General features: G+C 61.9%; 1 pseudogene; it reads right to left on the bottom strand.

The window, feature by feature from the left end:
* Window positions 1–5,000, bottom strand: part of LOC126317971 (large subunit ribosomal RNA) — a 7,932-nt pseudogene that overhangs the window by 2,264 nt on the left and 668 nt on the right.

Genomic DNA, 5,000 nt, shown 5'->3' with positions numbered 1-5,000 from the left:
CCTTTGACGGCGGCGGAAGATGACAGCGCTGCGCCGTCGATGGCAACGTGTAGGCGTGCTGCCCACATTTCTCCAACCTGCGTTGACGATTTGAGGAGGTGGCCCTCCCACATAAGATGCCGCTCCAGCACCTCGATCTCACGCTGCACCTCATCCAGGCCTGCACCGTCGAAGGCTGGCCCGACCTTCTTCAACGCCAGGAGACGGGACCGACGAAGGTTTGGCCCCATCCAACGGCACGATGGAATGCCGAGGCCCCCCTGGGCAACAGGAGCGTGGAAGTAGCCCAGGGGAGTGTCCGCTGGGAGGCGGAACCATCTCCTGACGGCGGCCCGGACGGCGATGTCTGCAGATTTTAGCGCACCCAGGCGGGTGCGGCTAAGTGCCAGCCCATGGTACAGGCCAGGAAGGAGCACATTCGTGAGAGCATAGAGGCGCTGTTGCGGCTTGAGCGGAGCTCGCGTGATGACATCCAGCTGCTCCCCCAGATGACGTCGGGGGTTGAAGATGCAGCGACCGGCGGTGGAGAATTGCAGTCCCAGGTACCGGAAGGTCTCACCCACGCGCAGGGCAGGCATGGTGGTGTTGCCTGCCCTGAAGGTGACGTCCCCATCCACCTTCACCTTCTTCTCGCGTCCTGACGCGACCAAGGCGAGGGTGAAACACTTCCGGGCGTTGACCTGCAGCCCCAGATGTGCGAGGGCTGCGATGGCTGCGTCGATGAGGGACTGCAAGCCCCTCGCGGTCGATGCGAAGAGCAGGATGTCATCAGCAAAGGCCGCAGCGTTGATTCTGCGACCAAGTATGCGAGCTCCGATGTGGGAGGGCAGTTGTCCTAAAACATGGTCCACCGCAAAATTGAAAAGGAGGGGGGAGAGGGGATCGCCCTGACGGACGCCCCGTGACGGCTGCACAGACACGCCCACGCCGGCGCCGCCAGCTATCACCGTCGCGCTGCTCTCGTAGCACCGGTCGACGTATTCAATAAAGCTCTCCGGTAGGCCATGAGCCCTCAGCACAGGGCGAAGGGCTGCATGATCCACCGAATCGAAGGCCTTAGAAACGTCGACCGACGCCACAAAGACAGAGCGGCAGGAGCGGACTGCGTCGGTGAGAGCAGTGTCTAGGATGAACGTATTCTCCAACATCCCGTCCCGAGGGACGAATGCCCGCTGGCGTTCGTCCACAGCACATGCATGCATCAGGCGTGACGCAAGAACCTTATGGAAGGTCCGCGCCAGCACCGAGCAGACCGTGATGGGGCGAAAGTCAGCAGGGGATGTTGGTGCAGCCGTTTTAGGGAGGAGGGACGTACGTGCGCGAAGCAGACGCTCTGGAAGGGCACGGGCCAGAATAAAGAGGTTCATCAACTTCACGAGGACTTCGTGCGGCAGGCGCCGCAGCTCGACGGGAGTAAGGCCGTCCGGGCCGGCTACTGAACCTCTGGGCGGCAAGGCAGCGGCGACCTCCTCATATGTGACCGGCCCCCACAGGCGCTCAGGAGCAACAGGCTCCGAGTGCGGCAGGAGGCGGTCACGGATGAAGCCCGCGGTGGAGATGGGCTTCTTCGTGAAGAGGTCCGCCCAGAAGTCCAGCAGACCGGGGATGTCAGGCGGCGGCTGCAGCAGGGTGCCATCCAGAAGGCCACGCACGCAGCGCGCGCGCGACCGCCGGAAGGCACCCTGTGTCTTGGCGTACTCCCATCGGCGCCGTTTGCGCCTTTGCTGCGGCGGAGCAGCAGGAGGCCGCTTAGGTGGTTGGCGCGGCCTCTGTGTCCTCGTGGATGACCTCTCTTCTCTGGACCCGACCGACGCAAGGGCGTTCGGAATCATGCCCAGGATGACTTCGGGCAGCGCTCCCGGCCCCAGACCGATAATTCGGTCTAGTGCCGAGAAGCGCTGAGCGGAAGCGGGTAGCCCCGCTAGATGCTCCCAGACGGCGGCGTCAGTCGGCCCCTCCAGCGGCGGCCCGGTGGTGTCGGCCGCGAAGTCCGTATCTGCGTCATCGGGTGGCGCAGCACTATCGCCCGCGTCTGGCGACGGCCTCACCGCTCCCCGGCGGGACGCCGGCTCTTCCCCCCGACCGACTTCAAGCGCCTCCATGAATTGGCGGACAAGCTGCTTGTGGGCAGCCTTCCGCCTCTGGCACTTGATCGCCTCAAGTGTTCGGTCGGGGAATATCCTCGTCAGCTCTTGATTGACGAAGAAGAACCGTGCGTCCCTCTCAAGGAAAAGTTCGGCCTCCGCTTTGGCGAGCGATAGGACCTCTTCTTCCGTCCACCTCGCGCGCTGCCTCTCCGTGACGATCTCCGCGTTGGCGGCCGCAGGATGTTGGCGGCGGCGATGGACCCCGAGACCGTTCTTGGTTGTAAAGCTGCGGTGGCACTCACTGCAGGCGTAAGAAGCTACACAAGTTACCGTATTTGCGTCACGGCCGGTTGGCCGGATAGATGCTGGGGAAGCTGGGGTGGCGCCTTCAGCGGAAGGACCACCACTTATATTATTATGTAGACTGCCCCCAACTAAAAGGGATAATGCGAGGGGGGGCTGGTAACCCCCCCAGGCCCCTGGTGCGGTCTTCTGCTCAGCGAAATCAGCGGGCCCACGTGAAGGGGAGAAGACCGCAGAAGTGGAGAGGCTAAGTGGGCTAGGCCCATATGTTGCGCTTCACACTCCCTGTAACTACAACCCAAGGAAGGGACCTCGCGGTAGCAGCTAGACTACAGCAAAACCCTGCTTCGAGAAGCAGAGTTCGGATGCAGCCGCGCCGCCGCCACTTGATCGCCTTAAGAGAGTCATAGTTACTCCCGCCGTTTACCCGCGCTTGCTTGAATTTCTTCACGTTGACATTCAGAGCACTGGGCAGAAATCACATTGCGTCAACACCCGCTAGGGCCATCGCAATGCTTTGTTTTAATTAGACAGTCGGATTCCCCCAGTCCGTGCCAGTTCTGAGTTGATCGTTGAATGGCGGCCGAAGAGAATCCGCGCACCCGCGCGCCCCCGGAGGAGCACGCTAAGGCGGACGCGGCCTCGCAGCAAGGAGGATCCGTGGGAGGCCAAGGCACGGGACCGAGCTCGGATCCTGCACGCAGGTTGAAGCACCGGGGCGCGAACGCCGCGCAGGCGCGCGCATCCTGCACCGCCGGCCAGCACGAGGCCAACCAACGGCGAGAGCAGACCACGCCCGCGCTAAACGCCCGCACTTACCGGCACCCCTATGGCACTCACCTCGCCCAGGCCCGGCACGTTAGCGCTGACCCACTTCCCGACCAAGCCCGACACGCCCCGATCCTCAGAGCCAATCCTTATCCCGAAGTTACGGATCCAATTTGCCGACTTCCCTTACCTACATTATTCTATCGACTAGAGGCTCTTCACCTTGGAGACCTGCTGCGGATATGGGTACGAACCGGCGCGACACCTCCACGTGGCCCTCTCCCGGATTTTCAAGGTCCGAGGGGAAGATCGGGACACCGCCGCAACTGCGGTGCTCTTCGCGTTCCAAACCCTATCTCCCTGCTAGAGGATTCCAGGGAACTCGAACGCTCATGCAGAAAAGAAAACTCTTCCCCGATCTCCCGACGGCGTCTCCGGGTCCTTTTGGGTTACCCCGACGAGCATCTCTAAAAGAGGGGCCCGACTTATATCGGTTCCGCTGCCGGGTTCCGGAATAGGAACCGGATTCCCTTTCGCCCAACGGGGGCCAGCACAAAGTGCATCATGCTCTGACGGCCCCCATCAACATCGGATTTCTCCTAGGGCTTAGGATCGACTGACTCGTGTGCAACGGCTGTTCACACGAAACCCTTCTCCGCGTCAGCCCTCCAGGGCCTCGCTGGAGTATTTGCTACTACCACCAAGATCTGCACCGACGGCGGCTCCAGGCAGGCTCACGCCCAGACCCTTCTGCGCCCACCGCCGCGACCCTCCTACTCGTCAGGGCTTCGCGGCCGGCCGCGAGGACCGGCCATGACTGCCAGACTGACGGCCGAGTATAGGCACGACGCTTCAGCGCCATCCATTTTCAGGGCTAGTTGCTTCGGCAGGTGAGTTGTTACACACTCCTTAGCGGATTCCGACTTCCATGGCCACCGTCCTGCTGTCTTAAGCAACCAACGCCTTTCATGGTTTCCCATGAGCGTCGATTCGGGCGCCTTAACTCGGCGTTTGGTTCATCCCACAGCGCCAGTTCTGCTTACCAAAAGTGGCCCACTTGGCACTCCGATCCGAGTCGTTTGCTCGCGGCTTCAGCATATCAAGCAAGCCGGAGATCTCACCCATTTAAAGTTTGAGAATAGGTTGAGGTCGTTTCGGCCCCAAGGCCTCTAATCATTCGCTTTACCGGATGAGACTCGTACGAGCACCAGCTATCCTGAGGGAAACTTCGGAGGGAACCAGCTACTAGATGGTTCGATTAGTCTTTCGCCCCTATACCCAGCTCCGACGATCGATTTGCACGTCAGAATCGCTACGGACCTCCATCAGGGTTTCCCCTGACTTCGTCCTGGCCAGGCATAGTTCACCATCTTTCGGGTCCCAACGTGTACGCTCTAGGTGCGCCTCACCTCGCAATGAGGACGAGACGCCCCGGGAGTGCGGAGGCCGCCGCCCCGTGAAGGGCGGGGAAGCCCCATCCTCCCTCGGCCCGCGCAAGGCGAGACCTTCACTTTCATTACGCCTTTAGGTTTCGTACAGCCCAATGACTCGCGCACATGTTAGACTCCTTGGTCCGTGTTTCAAGACGGGTCGTGAAATTGTCCAAAGCTGAAGCGCCGCTGACGGGAGCGATTATTCCGCCCGAGAGCATCCCGAGCCAACAGCGGCGCGGGTCCGGGGCCGGGCCAGGTAGGTCCGTCATCCGGGAAGAACCGCGCGCGCTTGCCGGGAGCCCGAGCGCCCAAAGGGGCGAATCGACTCCTCCAGATATACCGCCGAGCAGCCAGCCAGGACACCGGGGCTCTGCCCAACAGACGCGAACCGAGGCCCGCGGAAGGACAG

Source organism: Schistocerca gregaria, unplaced genomic scaffold, assembly GCF_023897955.1.
Source record: "Schistocerca gregaria isolate iqSchGreg1 unplaced genomic scaffold, iqSchGreg1.2 ptg000649l, whole genome shotgun sequence".
Taxonomy (NCBI): domain Eukaryota; kingdom Metazoa; phylum Arthropoda; class Insecta; order Orthoptera; family Acrididae; genus Schistocerca; species Schistocerca gregaria.
Note: the sequence above shows the minus strand (reverse complement) of the source record. Positions and strands in the feature narration are given on the sequence as shown.